Source organism: Trichechus manatus, unplaced genomic scaffold (genome assembly GCF_000243295.1).
Source record: "Trichechus manatus latirostris isolate Lorelei unplaced genomic scaffold, TriManLat1.0 scaffold00019, whole genome shotgun sequence".
Taxonomy (NCBI): Eukaryota; Metazoa; Chordata; class Mammalia; order Sirenia; family Trichechidae; genus Trichechus; species Trichechus manatus.
Genome location: NW_004443955.1, coordinates 14569330 through 14586887, shown reverse-complemented (window position 1 = coordinate 14586887; position 17558 = coordinate 14569330). Strand labels below are relative to the sequence as shown.

The window sequence follows — 17558 nt, the reverse complement described above, 5'->3', positions numbered from 1 at the left end:
AAATGCCAGGGGGTGAGGGTGAGTTATAATGGTTTGGCAATGTAGTGGCAGATTGCCATGGCGAAGTGTATTTTCATGTTCAGTGTTTCAGCCAAGTAAGAGGATGGTATTCCTGCAGTATAACAAATAATCTGCCCATCACCTACCTGCTCATTCTTCTTGCCTGGAAATTTGTCTTTTGTTGCCATTTGTAAACACTAGGCTTATGCATGCAAATCAATAAGTAAAAGACAATTCTTTACCATAGTAGACATGGAAAGATGATTCCCAATTTTAAAAAAAGGCACAAATTGTCAGTGACTGTGTATTTTCAACTTTCAAACTCACTATCAAATAGAGAAAATAACAGGGTAATTTTTTTTGTCTTTAAGTTTGTTGCTGCTTTAATGATAGTATCAAATGTTGGTGGGGATGTCGATAAGCAACACATCTGGGGTTTAAATTATCTGAAGCAACTGCAGGCATAAAATGACAAGGAACTGCCAGAAGTTCAAGCCGGATTCAAAGTGGGACGTGGGGCAAGGGATGTAATTGTTGATTCAGATGGATCTTGGCTGAAAGCAGAGAATATCAGAAAGATGTTTGCCTGTATTTATCCACTACCTGAAAGCATTCAGCTATGTGGATCATAACAAATTATGGATAGCATTAGGAAGAGTGGGCATTCCAGAACACTTAATTGTGCTCATGCAGAACTTGTACATGGATCAAGAGGCAGTCATTTATAAACAGAACAAGGGGATACTGCATGGTTTAAAATTGGAAAGGGTATGTGGCAGGGTTATATCCTTTCACCCAACTTATTCAATCTATATGCTGAACAAACCATCCAAGAAGCTGGACTATATGAAGAAGAATGTGGCATCAGGATTGGAGGAAGACTCATTAACAATCTGCAATATGCAGATGATGCAACCTTGCTTCCCGAAAATCAAGATGACTTGACGTACTTACTGATGAAGGTCAAAGACTACACCCTTCAAAATGGACTATGCCTGAACATGAAGAAAACAAAAATCCTCACAACTGGATAAATGGAGAAAAAAACTGAAGTTGTCACAGATTTCATTCTTCTTGGATTAACAATCTATGCCCATGGAAGCAGCAGTCAAAAAATTAAAGGAGGTATTGCAATTGGGAAAATCTGCTGGAGAAGACCTCTTAAAAGTGTTAAAAAGCAAAGACGTCACTTTAATGACTAGGGTGTACCCGATCCAAGCTATGGTCTTTTCAATCACCTCATATGCATGTGAAAGCTGGACAATGAAAAAGGAAGACAAAAGAAGAATTGATGCACTTGTATTGTGGTGTTAGTGAAGAATATTGAATACACCATGGACTGCCAGAAGAACAAACAAATTTGTCTGAGAAGAGATCCAACTAGAATGCTCCTTAGAAGTGAGGATGTGAGACTCTGGCTTGCCTGTTTTGAACATGTCATCAGGAAAGACCCATCGCTAGAAAAGGACATCACACTTGGTAAAGCAGAAAAACACCCACCGCTGTCGAGTTAATTCCGACTCACAGTGAACCTGTAGTATGGAGCAGAACTGCCCCATAGGGTTTCCGAGGCCATAAGGTAGAGGGAAACTCTCAATGAAATGGGTTGTCACAATACCTGCAACAATGGACTCAAACATACCCGTGATTGGGAGGGTGGTGCAGGACCTGGCATATACATAAGGTCAGAGTCCTTGAGTGTCAAAAATGGCTAAGCCCTCAACTACTAGCTAAAAGGTTGGTGTTCAAACTCACACAAAGGTGCCTCAGAAGACAGGCCTGGTGATCAGATTCTGAAAGGTCACAGCCTTGAAAACCGTATGGAGCAGTTCTACTTTGCATACATGAGGTTGCCATGAGTCGGTATGACTCAACGGCAACAAACAAAAACATACGTAATATTAGCATGAGTCAGAGCCAACTCAACAGCAACTAACAGAAGGCAATTAAGATTACTCATCAAAGGCTTTTTTAAAGAGATTGACTCAAGATACAACCTAATCCTGTAAGATTAGGTTGTGTCCTGCCTCACTAACATAATGGACAGCTCACTCTCAAATAGGATTATAATCACAGGCATAGAGGCTAGGATTTATAAAACATAGGATAATCACATCCGATCACAAAATGGAGGCAACCACACAATACTGGGAATCATGGCCTAGTCAAGTTAACGTATATTTGGGAGGACGCACTTCAATCCATGACAAGTGGTAAAGAGGAAGAGACTTGAGGTCATTCTCTATTTATTGTCTCATTTCAGATAAAAATACAATTACCATGCAGTATTTGTATTTTTGTGATTTTTTTCAGTAAAGGAGGTGGGATCTTAGATATGGTTTGGTGTCTGTCAATGATGCCAGTCCTGGGAGGTTTTATGAGTAATGACTAATGATTATGAGTAATGACTAGTGATGGATAAGCAAACTCAGAGTTGAACAGAAGTGTCTTGGGTCAAATTCATGTTACTGTATTTATTTTCAATTTTTAAAAAGGAACACTTTTAAAACCCTTTCTGGCTGACGTTAGGTTAAGAGGGTTAATAAGGGACTTCCTTGATTTCAAGCATTTGTACCCACATTGTACCCCTGCTACTATTTACAATGGTGCAAAGATTTATAGTCTATTTTAAGCCTTTTCAACAAAAGGATGCTTTGTCATTGAGAAAATAATTCTATATTCTAGCTCACAAGATGATGATAGGCATCAAAAGACAGACTGGTATTGGAAGAAATCAAACCTCCCCTTCACATAAAGTTAGTAAAGAATAAACTGTCAGTGGATTCTAAAAATTGAAATAAGAGGATTATTGTTTCATGAAAATTATTACTAAAAACTCTCACTTTTTAAAAAATTGAACTATAGGATATACAAATTACCATAACCTTGTTTTACAACAGAAAAAAAAATTCATCTAAGTGAAAAGATTGTTTTCATTATGTGTTGTAATGGAAACAATAAATATACAGAATTCTATTTCTTCCAAGATTTTTCCTGTGAATACATTGAGTTGGTGTCAGTTACACAATTTAGTAAAGTCAAAACCTTGGTAAACGATTGTAATGAGGAAGGAGGAGGAGAACTGCTAACATTTGCAACAAATGTTACAATTTTCAAAACATGTTCAAACACAGCAGCCTCAGAACCACCCTGGCAAGTATGTTGCTAGGTGCCCTCGAGTTAGTTCCACCTCAGAGCAACCCTATACTGCCCCCATTTTAGTGAGGGGTTTTCTGGTCAACCTGACATACCCTGCTGGGACTACCCCCGGCCCCCAATACACCACACCTCCTGAGAGTTCTTCAGCTTTCTGAATGAACTCGTCTGATGTATTTAATTTTCATACATGAAGGTAGCAATTCAGGGGAATTTGTAGCAAAAGTTATAAAAGCACGGAAAGCTTGCCACATGAAGAAGAAAATAGACATTTTTTGAGAAGACTAAAAAGAATATTGTTTCCTTTTTAACTAACAGAGTAGAAGTCTTACCGCAGTATAACATTTTGTAGATATAAAATAAAGCTTTATGATGAACTATCTTTTAAAAAATAAATACATAGAAACAGCTAATGCCTAGAAAACATGCCAAGACAATATTTTACCAACTTCGCAATTTAGATCAGCCAGTGAAACTAGGAAAATGGCACAATCAGAGCTGATGGACCAACAGGTGACTTAATGTTGATAAGGAGAGAAGGCATGTTTATATATTAAATAGTTCAGTCAGTCAATAAACATGTATTGAGCATTTACCACGTGTCTGGCACAGTGCTGAGCACTGGGACTGTAACTGGGAGCAATACCAGAAGTGGTCCTTGTCCTCAAAGACCTTAAGGTCTGGAGGGAGGTAGACATCAATCAAATTTTCACCTTGAAAATGTAACGACAAATCACAGTAAGAGCTGTCAAGAAAAACACGAGGGGCCTTTAGAGCACTCGTGAGAGAACACCACCTAGTCTTGGGATTCAAGTAAGGCATGTCTGGGGGATCCTATTTTATAGGGCCGAAGCTGTATGTGAGGGTTCTCTTTATGAAAAAAGCACAAAATTACAAATATAAAGTTAGGCACAAAAGCGAATATTTATTTAGAATGAGGAAAACAAGGACAACTAATCGTAAGTTTTTTAAAGTTGCAAATCCCACAACATAAAATCCCCCCACAAAATAGCATAATATTTTTATTAATATATTTCCTGAATACCTCTACAACATTTTTTTCTGCATACTTGTTGATCACATTTTCTTATGGTAAAATTTTTGTAATAGATATTCTATATAGACTATAGAAAGATAACTTACTGCTATTCTAGCACCGGTTGATGAAATTTTATTTTTTATTATTGATAGTTTCAAAATGTTTTCTTCAGCTTTATAACTCATTCTTGGTAATATCATGTACATTTTAAAGATTATGGTCAGATTTGGGGAAAGTTCCATCAAATTTATTTTATGTATGATCTGTAAGATTTAGAAGAATTTTTCTTAGACTACCTTCTTGTTCTGCATATTTCAAACCTTGTTTCTCCTTTGCTACCCACAGATTATGGGTACTAGGTGCTGTAGGACATGTTTATATTGTACATACGGCCTCTGGTCCTGCTCCTCCTTGTCTCTAGACAGGTAAGTCAGCAGAGTGGGAGGTAGGAATATCCCTGAAAACCATTCCTACACCAGAACACCTGAGGATCACCCCACTATGCACGAAAATGGCTGAAAAGCAAATATATATATATATCCCACTAAACCCAAACTCCCCATGCGTCTGTTGGTTTGCTGTACTGTGGTGGCTCGCATGATGCTGTCATGCTGGAAGCTATGTTGCTGGTATTTCAAATACCAGAGGGTCACCCATGGTGGACAGATTTCAGAGGAGCTTCCAGACTAAGACAGACTAGGAAGCAGGACCTGGCAGTCTGCTTCTGAAAAAATGGGCCAGTGAAAACCTCATGAACAGCAGCAGAACACCGTCTGGTATAGTGCCAGAAGATGAGCCCCTCAGGTTGGAGGGCCTTCAAATTCGACTGGGGAAGAGCTGCCTCCTCAAAGTAGAGTCAACCTTAATGACGTGGATGGAGTCAAATCTTCAGGACCTTCGTTTGCTGAGGTGGCACAACTCAAAATGAGAAGAAACAGTTGCAAACATCCATTAATAACTGGAACATGAAATGTATGATGGATTGACACAGTGGCTGCAACAATGGGCTCAAACATAGCAATGTTTGTGAGGATGGCGCAGGTCCAGGCAGTGTACAGCGGGTTGCTATGGGTGGGAACCAACTTGACAGCACTTAACAACAAAAAACCTAAACTCCACTCCTTGTCTGTCAGTTTGTCAAACTGTGGAGACTTGCATGCTGCTGTGGTGTTGGAAGATGTGTCACCAGTATTTTAAATACCAACAGGGTCACCCAGGGTGACCAGGTTTCAGCAGAGCTTCCAGAGTAAGACAGAGTACTTCCAAAACTAACCAATGAAAACCCCGTGGATCACAACAGAATATCGTCCAATATGGTGCTAGAAGATAAGACCCCTAGGTTAGAAAGCACTCAAAATGTACAGTGGCCACAACAATGGACTCGAGCATACCAATGACTGTGAAGGTGGCGCAGGACCAGGCAGTATTTTGTTCTGTTGTGCATGGGGTTGCCATGAGTGGGATCTAACTCAAGGGCAGCTAACAACAACGACAGATAGTGGAGATAGATCTCTGAGGGCATTTTCCTGATAGAGCTGTTAGTTTCATCCTATCCCTCCCCACCTTGGGTGAGGAGGGCAGAATCTTGGGAAAATCTTAAAGCAAGTATCCTGGGGAGTTGGGGTACTCAGATCACTGGACCCTTACCCACACCTGAGAAAACTGAGTAGATTGTAGGATGAGGACAGGATGGGTGTTCTGGGACAGGCCTGCAAACCTAGGGCTTGTCAGGGCAAAGGATGCAAGAAGGTAGGTTTTCCTTGGACAAGATGTAGACCTCGTAAGAAAGAGAATGAGCCTAGAGACGCTTAAATTTTTATTTCTTATAATGTTATATTTCTGAAGTTTCAAACATACACAATAGTAGAGAAAATAGCTCAATGAACCCCCACCGCGGTACCCACCACTCAGTTTCCACAATCATCAAAACTCTGCAAATCTTGTTCATCTCAATCCACTTATCACTTCTCTCTCTTTGTGGCCTCCCTACTTCCCTCCATTCCTCTATCTCTCTGTCCCTCTCTCTTTTCCTTTCTTTCCCAGAATATTTGAAAAAAACTCAGACATCGTGTCATTCCACCTATAAATATATTTCATTACTCTAACTGACAAGAATTTTTTTTAAACATATCCACCACATCAATAGCACACCTAACAGGAAATGACAATTCTGTAACATCAGCCAGTATTCAAATTTCCCTGATTATCTCCTTTTCTCCCTCCAATGAATCCCTGGGTGGTACAAACAGTTAACACACTCAGCTGCTAACTGAAAGGTTGGAGGTTGGAGTCCACCCAGAGGTGCCTTGAAGGAAGGCCTGGCAATCCACTTCTGAAAAATCAGCCATTGAAAATCCTATGCAGCACAGTTCTACTCTGACACACACGGGGTCGCCATGAGACAAAATCAACTCGATGGTAACTTTTTTTTCCCTCCCCACAATGGGCTTGGTTGAATTAGGATCCAAACAAAGTCCACACGTTACGTTAGGTGCTGTGTCTCCTTAGATTCTTTGAATCTATACGCTCATCTTGCTATCTACCGTTTTTAACCGGGACTTCAAGGGTTTCTTCCGGTTAGGATCCCTGCTGAGAATTTGCATTTCCACACCAGATATACTGAATCAGAACCTACATTTTAACAAGATTCCCAGGTGATTTTTATGTATAACTTCCTGCGAACTTGTTAGAAATGCAAATTCTCAGCAGGAAAATTGTTAGAATTCTTAGCAGGGGTTCAACGAGAACAAACCAGGTTTGAAGTCTGTTTTCAATTGCAACTCATTTGTTGAAACTGGGATTTATCTGTAGAGGTTCCCACGTTCTAAATCTTGCTGACTGCACTCATGTCATTCTAGCATGTTCTCCTGTCCCCTATGTTTCCTGTAGACTGATGGTTAGATATCAAGACTTAATCAGATTCAGGCTCAGTATTTTGGCAAGAGTACTGGATAGGTGGCATTGTGTACCTCCTGGGGCATCACTTCAAGTGGTCCATTATGTCTGTTTGTCTCTTTGATATTAAGATTGATCAGTGGGGCCAGGTGCTGTCAGCCCAATCCATCATTACAAAGTCCCCCATCAGCATCTCACCTTGTGGATTTAGTAGCTATTGATTATTGCCTAGATCCACTATTTCATTAGAGGATGCAAAGTGGTGATATTTCCTTCATGCCTTCTTCGTTTATTAGCTGAAATACATCTATAAAGAAGATAATACCATCATAAACTATTTAATAGCTTTGAAAATAAACTTCATAAAAGAAAGACAATATAAATGCATGATTCTTTTTTTTATCAAGTTTTAGAGTAATGAGTTAGTGTTTAGCAATTTCCAATGATAATCATGATTTAAAAAAAAAACAACCCAAACTCATCAATTTTTAACTTTCTCAATGTGTTTCAATTCATTGCAGCTTTATTCTTATTGTTGCTCAAATCGTCCCAATTTTGGCCAGTGAGAGGCTCTTCAAGGTGGTTTTGACTTCTTTTAATATGACCCCACTAGACTTTGATGGCTTCCTTGCTTTCTGGTACAAGTTACAGACTCTTCTTGGAATTGGCCATTTGTCTAAGGATTTCTGGTTGCTTTTAGTGGGAAATGGTATTTAAAGATGAAACTATGGATGCTGAGGCGACACTGATTTTTTTCAAGCATTCAGGCTGGTTGTCTTGTAGACAATCCCAGATTCTGGGTTGTCTGATTGTTTGCTCATGTTGTCCTTTAACTTGTTCCTCTACTTCCTTTATTTTCTCTGATCTGGAAGTGAAGTCTAGAAGCTCAATTATATTTAGGTTAAACATTTTTTTCTGGCAAGAATATCTCTTAGGTGTTTCTGTTTTCTTCAAATTGCATCATAGCAGAGGGCATGTCTACAGCCATACCGCCCTGAAGGCGCCTGATCTCATCTGATCTCGGAAGCTAAGCAGGGTTGGGCCTGGTTAGTGCCTGGATGGGAGATCAACTGGGAATGGCAAGTGCTTTAGGCTTATCCCCTTGCATCTGTCACTTTATATCATATTGTGAGGGCTTGCTTATTGCTGTGATGCTGGAAGCTATGCCAATGGCATTCAAATACAAGGAGCATTACCCATGGTAAACAGGTTCCAGCTAAGCTTCCAGATTAAGATAGACTAGGAAGAAGGACCTGGCAGTCTACTTCTGAAATAAACTAGCCAGTAAAAACCTTATGAATAACAGCAGAACATTGTCTGATATAACGCCACAAGAGGAGCCCCTCAAGATGGAAGGCACTCAAAATATGACAGGGGAAGAGCAGTCTCCTCCAAGTAGAGTTGACCTTAATGATGTGGATGGAATCAAGCTTTCAGGACCTTCATTTGCTGATGTGGCACAACTCAAAATGGGGAGAAATAGCTGCAAACATCCATTAATAATAGGAACATGTTATGTATGAAGTATGAATCCAGGAAAACTGGAAATTGTCAAAAGATGAAATGGAACACATAAACAATGATATCCTAGATATAGTAAGCTGCAATTGACTGGCACTGACCATTTTGAATCAGAAAACCATATGGGCTGCTATGCTGGAATGACAAATTGAAGCAGAATGGTGTTGCATTCATCATCAAAAAGAACATTTCACAAGATCTATCCTGAAGTACAGTGCTGTCAGCAATAGGATAATATCTATATGCCTACAAGGAAGACCAATTAAAATGACTATTATTCAAATTTATGCACCAACCACTAGGGCCAAAGATGAAGAAACTGAAGATTTTTACCACTTCTGCAGTCTGAAATTGATCGAACATGGAATCAGGATGCATTGATAATTACTTGTGATTGGAATGCGAAAGTTGGAAACAAGAAGGATCAGTATTTGGAAAATAAGGCCTTGATGATAGAAACGATGCTGGAGATCGCATTATAGAATTTTGCAAGACCAACGACTTCTTCACTGCAAATACATTTTTTCAACAATATAAACGGAGAACATACATGTAGACCTCAGCAGATGGAATACACAGGAATCAAATAGACTACATATGTGGAAAGAGATGATGGAAAAGCTCAATATCATCAGTCAGAACATGGCCAGGGGCTGACTGCAGAACAGACCATCAACTGCTCATATGTAAGTTTAAATTGAAGCTGAAGAAAATTAGAAGTTTACGAGAGCCAAAGTATAACCTTGAATATATCCCACTTGAATTTAGAGACCATCTCAAGAATAGATTTGATGCATTGAACACTAATGACCAAAGACCAGATGAGTTGTGGAATGACATCAAGGACATCATACATGAAGAAAGCAAGAGGTCACTAAAAAGACAGGAAAAAAAGAAAAGACCAAAAGAGATGTCACAAGAGACTCTGAAACTTACTCTTGAACTTAGAGTAGCTAAAGCAAAAGGAAGAAATGATGAAGTAAAAGAACTGAACAGAAGATTTCAAATGGTGGCTTCAGAAGACAAAGTAAAGTATTATAATGACATGTGCAAAGACCTGGAGCTAGAAAACCAAAAGGGAGGAACATGCTGAGCATTTCTCAGCTGAAAGAACTGAAGAAAAAAATTCAAGCCTCAAGTTGCGATAGTGAAGGATTCTACAGGCAAAATACTGAACAATGCAGGAAGCATCAAAAGAAGATGGAAGGAATACACAGAGTCACTGTACCAAAAAGAATTGGTCAAAGTTCAGTCATTTCAGGAGGTAGCATATGATCAAGAACCGATGGTACTGAAGGAAGAAGTCCACGCTGCACTGAAGGCATTGACAAAAAACAAGGCTCCAGGAATCGACGGAATACCAATTGAGATGTTTCAACAAATGGATGCAGCGCTGAAGGTGCTCACTCGTCTATGCCAAGATATTTGAAGGACAGCTACCTGGCCAACTGACTGGAAGAGATCCATATTTATGCCTATTCCCAAGAAAGGTGATCCAAGAGAATGCAGAAATTATTGAACAGTATCATTAATATCACACACAAGTAAAATTTTGCTGAAGATCATTTAAAAACAACTGTGGCAGTACATCAACAGGGAACTGCCAGAAATTCAAGTCAGATTCAGAAAAAGACATGGAACCAGGGACATCATTGTTGATGTCAGATGGATCCTGGCTGAAAGCAGAGAATACCAGAAAAATGTTTACCTGTGTTTTATTCACTATGCAAAGGCATTCAATTGTGTGGGTCATAATAAATTATGGATAACATTGTGAAGAATGGGAATTCCAAAACACTTAATTGTTCTCATGAGGAACCTGTACATAGATCATAGATTAAGAGGCAGTGGTTATAACAGAACAAGGGGATACTGCGTGGTTTAAAGTCAGGAAAGGTGTGTGTCAGGGTTGTATCCTTTCACCACACTTATTCAGTCTGTATGCTGAGCAAATAATCCAAGAAGCTGGACTACATGAAGAAAAACAGGGCATCAGGATTGGAGAAAGACACATGAGCAGCCTTCGATATGCAGATCACACAACTTTGCTTGCTGAAAGAGAAGAGGACTTGAAGCACTTACTGATGAAGATCAGGAACTACAGCCTTCAGTATGGATTACACCTCAGCATAAAGAAAACAAAAATCCTGATAAATGGATCAATAAGTGACATCATGATAAACAGAGAAAAGATTGAAATTATCAAATATTTCGTTTACTTGGATCCACAATCAATGCCTATGGAAGCAGTAGTCAAGAAATCAAATGACATATTGCATTGGGAAAATCTGCTGCAAAAGATCTCTTTAAAATATTAAAAAGCAAGGATGTCACTTTAAGGATTAAGGTGCATCTGACCCAAGCTATGGTGTTTTCAATCACCTCATATGCATGTGAAAGCTGGACAATGACTAAGGAAGACCAAAGAAGAACTGACGCCTTTGAATTATGGTGTTACTGAAGAATATTGAATATCCCATGGACTGCCAAAAGAATGAACAAATCTGTCTTGGAAGAAGTACAGCCAGAATGTTCCTTAGAGGAAATGAGGGGAGACTTTGTTTCACATACTTTGGACATGTTATCAGGAGGGATCCGTCCCTGGAGAAGGACATCATGCTTGGTAAAGTACAGGGTCAGTGAAAGAAAGGAAGACCCTCAACAAGACGGATTGACACGGTGACTGCAACAACGAGCTCAAGCATTACAAGGATTGTGAGGATGTTGCCGGACTGGGCAGTGTTTCGTTCTGTTGTGCATAGGGTTGTGATGAGTCAGAACTGGCTCAATGGCACCTAACAACAACAAGAACAGAGGGCATATGACATAGCAGAGGGCATGTGACATTACCACTATTGGTAATATTAAACTTGATCATTTGTTTAAGATGGTCACTTCCAGAACTCTCTACTATAAAGACATCTTTTTCCCTTTGCAGTTAGTAATCTGCAGAGTGATGTTTTGAATCTGTGAAAATATCCAGTACCCCAAAAACTTTTCACCTAATGGTTTTGCCAGCCATTGAAGACCCTTGCCTGAATCAGTTGTTATACTGGAGTTTGCAAAATGGTGATTTTCTAGTTTTACAATTCTATCTACATTTATCAGCTGGCATTTTTCTGAAAAGAAAAACTTCCTTTTCTGAATACTCATAATTTTTTATGTATACATTAATGAATTTTTATTCATTTACCGTGTTATAATCAATTGCTGTCATTATTCCTCGATGCTTGCAAACTGCCCTAAATGTGGCTAGAGGGAATGCCTTCAAATGGGCTCTTGGGTCTTTTGACATGATGACTACATTAGTCTTTGAGCATTTCCTTGCTTTTTGGTATGTGATGTTCCAGGATAATCTTGTACATTTCCTGCCGCCGACCTAGAATTAACCATTTCTCTGATGAGCCTTGGTTCCTTATTGTGAGAAGTGGCATTTAGAGATGACAGTCTGGACACTAGAGGTGATCCTGTTACTGGGTCATTGTTGCTTCCAAGCCTTTTCTGTAGACAGAGCTAGTAAAAACATTTTTAAGAAAAACAAAATCATAAGCTCATAGTTATATTTACAAATCCAATTTAAAATTACTGAATTCTTACTTAACATCTTCTGTTGTATTCTTTTCTGTTGAAAATCTTGATTCCTAATGACATTAACATAATTACTTATATTACAATATAGTTCCAAAATAAAATACCAATTTTACTATTAACAATAAGTCTATTGAATGCCGATTAAGATTTCTTTGTGGTTCTTGTTTGTCCTTAGATTGTATCTCATGGGCATGTACAGTCATGCTTTAAAATCTCTTGAAGTAATTGTTTTCTTTATATAGTTATGCTATCAACACAGCATACAGGTAGTTTCCATTATTTCCACCTGTTTTCAATGTTGTGGGACTTGTTTTCACTCTTTTGACTTAAACTTGTTTTAAAATTATGTAAAATAAATACAGATTTTGGTTCTAAAATAGTAACTCTACCCCAAGGTCCATTCATATCCTCATTTCCACCCTGCTTTCTCCTTTCTCCCTTGTTTTTTTGTGTGTTCAGGAATTTATTTATTTATTCATTTTATTGTGCTTTAAGTGAAAGTTTACAGCTCAATTTAATTTCTCATTCAAAAATTTATGCACCTATTGTTTTGTAACCTTGGTTGCAATCCCCACAATGTGACAGCACGCTCCTCCTTTCCACCCAAGGTTCCTTGTGTCCATTCATCCAGTTCCTGTCCCTTCCTGCCTTCTTGTTTTGCTTTTGGCCAGGAGCTGCCCATTTGGTCTCGTATATTTGATTGAACTAAGAAGCATGTTCCTCACATGTGTCATTGTTTGTTTTATAGGCCTGTCTAATCTTTGTCTGAAAAGTGGGCTTTGGAAGCGGTTTCAGATCTAAGTTAGCAGGGTGTCCGGGGGTCAGAGTCTCGGGGGTTCCTTCAGTCTCTGTCAAATCAGTAAGTCTGGTCTTTTTTCAGGAATATGAATTTATTTCTACATTTTTCTCACATTCTGTCCAGGACTTTCTGTTGTGATCCCTTTCAGAGAGGTTGTTGCTGGTGGTGGTAGCTAGGTGAACTATTTTTGGTTTATCCTTCCATTGTTTCTTTTTGAAACTAAAAGCAAATAGATATATACTTGAATTCCTTCTCCCCTTTTCTACACAAAAAGGAACATTCTTTAAATTCTGTTCTCCATCTTGCATTTTTCACTTAATATATCATAAAGATTACCCTATATCTCTGTACAGATATAGAGTTCCTTCATTCTTCTTTATCTCCACAAGTTACTCATACTCCATTGTGTGCAGGTACCACAGTTTATTCAACCCGGCCCCACTGATGGACAGCTGAGTGTTCTTAGAGCTATTGTAAGTCCTGCCCTAAGTCCAAGAAGACCACTGGAAGAATGACATGACTCCAATAGCCAAAGTCAGAGGGGAAAAAATATGGTGGTGGTGGAAAGACAGGAGGGGAGCGGTGTGCCAAAGAAGATACATTGCCCACTTTCTGGGCTCTTTGATGGAGGTTCCCAAAGCAAGGAAATCTTCAAAGAGCTCATTAAAGTGCCCATGAAAGAGTTTCAAACATCTTCCAGACCCAGAGAGCTCAAAACATCCAGTCAGGTGGACACTTTCTTATCCCCTCCTTCTTTAGCCAATGCAGGAGGAGGCTGGGAAGGGAGCAGGTAGAAGTGGACCACACTCCCTTCCCCTGTCTTCTAGGCCTTTGTTGGCATGACCATATGACTGACAGTCTAAACTAGGATGCTTTTGAGAGTGAAATGGGGCACTAAACACAAGCAAAATTATATGCTTTTTTGAAATACTTACTTATTAGCCAATAGTTGGTTTTGTTATATTGGTGGACCTATAAAATAGCTCTATTAAAAAAATTTTTTTTGAGAATATAATTATTTATTTAAAATAAAAATAATATATATCTATGTACATGAAAGGAAAAGGTAAAAACTCCTTTATGTTGATCATCTGAGCAGTAACAAAAAAAACATAAGCAGAAGAACTCATCTTGGTACATTGCCATATACAGTTTTTGGGGGAGAGGTAGGGGGACCTTCCAGAAAGAACCAGAAAATCTGCTAGACAAATTCGAAAAGAGCTGTAACACTCAGAGTCACATACTTTTATCAATTTCTTAGTCTTACCTTCTCTAATCACATTTTTTTTCATAAAATTTCCTATAGTCATCTTCAAAGATAAATTTTATAATAAATTTGAAATTTGTGACATCTTCAATTGAGTCTTCTTGGTAGGCCACAAAAATTTTAATAATAAAATACTTTCTCTACAGGTGCTGAGGTACCTGGTAAGCTCAGAGAAAATTCTGTTAAATAGAGTGTTTTCTTTTTCAGTATTTAAAATGTGCAAATATTTTAGGCAAAATATTTTCACAGGTATTGTCATTTGACATTCACCCAGAGAACCTTTCCTTGAAAATTATTTGTACAAGACAAATCTCATCAAATAAATTGTCTCTATTGATGATTCTTTTTAATGTTCCACCAAATTTAGATGCTGTAAAATTTAGTCCTTTTCAATTTCATTTCACTTGGTTACTGAATAAAATACTAAATATCGAGTAAAAAATATGAGCCCCATCAAAAGATTCTTTCCACATGTCAGTATATTCCAAAGCCCAATTACAGAACTTCAAAGTTAAATCTTGTAAATCAGCTATTTTAATATGTTCAGTTCATCCCTTGTTTTTGTGGGGAAAAAAAATTAATATGTTCCTGTATGCAAACTTTGTTTTGAGTGATTGCAATTCACTAAAAAGCTTCAAAATTTGATATCTTTTGTTGCTCCTGTCATTGAATATTTGATTGGATATTTCCAGTTGAATATATTTTAAACAAAATATGACCAAAATGGACTCCTATACACCAATAAAGAGAACTATGAAAAGGAAATCAGGAAAACAATACCATTTATAATAGCCCCTAGAAAAATAAAATACTTAGGAATATATCTAACCAGAGATGTCCAAGACCTATACAAAGAAAACTACAAAACACTACTCCAAGAAACCAAAAGAAATCTACATAAATGGAAAAACATACCATGTTCATGGGTAGGCAGACTCAGCATTGTGGAAATGTCACTTCTACCCAAAGGCACCTACAAATACAATGCAACCCTGATCCAAATACCAACAGCATTCTTTAAAGGGATGGAAAAACTTCTCATTAACAGTATATATAAAGGGAAGAAGAAGAAGAAAGTAGGAGGACTCGCACTACCTAATCTCAGAAACTACTATACAGCTACAGTAGTCAGAAGAGCCTGGTACTGGTACAACAACAGATAGATTGACAAATGCAACAGAATTGAGAACCTAGATATAAATCCAACCACCTATGGTCACCTGATTTTTGACAAAAGCCCAAAATCCATCAAATGGGGAAAAGACAGTCTTTTTAACAAATGGTGCTGGCAAAACTGGATGTCCATCTGTAAAAAAATGAAACAGGATCCATACCTCACACCATACACAAAAACTAATTCAAAATGGATCAAAGACCTAAATATAAAGCCAAAAACTATAAAGATCGTAGAAGAAAAAATAGGTTCAATGATAGAGGCCCTAATACATGGCATTAACAGGATACAAACCATAACTAACAACACACAAACTCCAGAAGATAAGCTGGGTAACTGAGATCTTCTAAAAATTAAACACTTACGCTCCTCTAAAGACTTCATCAAAACAGTAAAAAGAGAACCTACAGACTGGGAAAAAATTGTTGGCTATGACAAATTCAAGAAAGGTCTAATCTTTAAAATCTGCAGGAAAATCCAACACCTCTGCAACAAAAAGAAAAATAATCCAATTAAAAAATGGGCAAAGGAGAGGAAGCAGGGCCAAGATGGCGGAGTAGTCAGATGCTTTTGGTGGACCCTCTTACAACAAAAACCCGAAAGCATGAGTGATTCTATTATATATGGCAATCTAGGAGCCCTGAACATCAAAGGCAGAGTTGAGGAACTGGACTGACTGGCAGCGGGAGGGAGAGATGGTTCTGAAACAGGGAGGAGTTGCCAGACCTGACCTGGAGAGAGCCTGAGCCCTTCAGATCTGAGCAGCTCATGGGTGAGCGGTGAGGCAGGCAAGTGGCGGTGCTCAAGAGGCACGTTTTCCACACCGGGAGAGACCCTGCGCCAGAGAGTCTACATGGCCACCCAGAACCAGTGAGAAGCAGCCCTCATAGGCCAAAGATAAGTACTTGAGTGCGGCTTACCACATGGATCAAAAACACCCCCCTTAGAGAAAAACTTCTCTCCCATTTACTTCCCTGCTCCCTGCTCTGCACTGGGTCCTGGACTGGCTTCAGCAATTGCCAAGTCTCCTGGGCCAGAAGTAGGATCTGTCATATGCCCTGAGCCATTCTCCTGGCCTTGGAGGGTGAACAAATTAACAAAAAGGGGAAAAAATAAACTGCCGGCTCCCCTAAGCCAGGAACCCAGGGTAGGCACAGCTCCTTTGCCTAGGCAGAGGCTAGGGATCCACGAACTTTGAGTGCCTTTCCCCCTTCATAGACTTGTGTGGACCCATCTCAACAGTGTAGTCCCTCGTTAGCACAGTACAACAGGATGTATACCGGAACTCTAACTTCAACTGTTTCAGCTGTGAAGTGGTAGGTTCTTGACATTTGACACTGCTCTCCCATTAAACAGGGTCTTCACCTACCCACATCAGGGGCCTGAGGACTGGTGGCTCCACCCACGCCACCTAGCCAACTGCAATAGGGGCCCATGAATAAGAGGTGCCCCCCAGTCCTTACTCAACAGCATAAGGTGCTCATAGTCCAGCTGCAAAACCCACCCACCTACCCACTCTAGGGAACAGGGACACATCTTCTTCCTGGACACTTGAGGGCAGCCATCAGACCCCTGCCTTGCTCAGAGTGTGTCCCCCTGCTGCAGCCAGATGCATGTGCCTATACAAATCACCCATGCCTGTCTAGGACTGTAAGTGAGAGCCTACCCCACACACTTGGTGGCTATCTTCCTGGGCACCTGAGCTGAATCCATACAGGAGGAGTGGGCAGGCCTCTGAGCTCACATACCTAGCAACAGATGTAACCACCTGGTGACAGGACATTAGAGCTTTAAAGGTGCCAATAATCAAACTAGCTCATATAAGCAGCCTATTTGGGCATATCAAAACAAAACAAGAAGTTAGGACACAGTAAGCAAACATAAAATAAATAAATATAATAACTTATTAATGGCTTGGAGACAACAGTCAATATCAACTCACATAAACAGGCAATCCATGATGGCTTCAGCAAGCTCCCAAAATAAAGAATCTAGAAATTTTCCAGAGGAGGAAAATTTCTTGGAATTACCAGAACCAGAATACAAAAGATTAATTTCCAGAACTCTTCAAGAAATTAGGAAGGAAATTAAGCACAATGCAGAACACACAATAGAG

At 39.2% G+C, this 17558-nt stretch overlaps 1 non-coding gene and 1 pseudogene across 1 annotated transcript; one reads left to right on the top strand and one right to left on the bottom strand.

Annotated features, from left to right (window-relative positions):
• The first annotated feature begins 8066 nt into the window (after positions 1–8066).
• Positions 8067–8185, top strand: LOC111819819 (uncharacterized; annotated as a pseudogene).
• A 5986-nt stretch (positions 8186–14171) lies between these two features.
• On the bottom strand, positions 14172–14233 carry LOC111819833 (U7 small nuclear RNA). Its single transcript, XR_002823408.1, has one exon. It is a non-coding gene; the product is annotated as a U7 small nuclear RNA (small nuclear RNA).
• Between the last annotated feature and the right edge of the window lie 3325 nt (positions 14234–17558).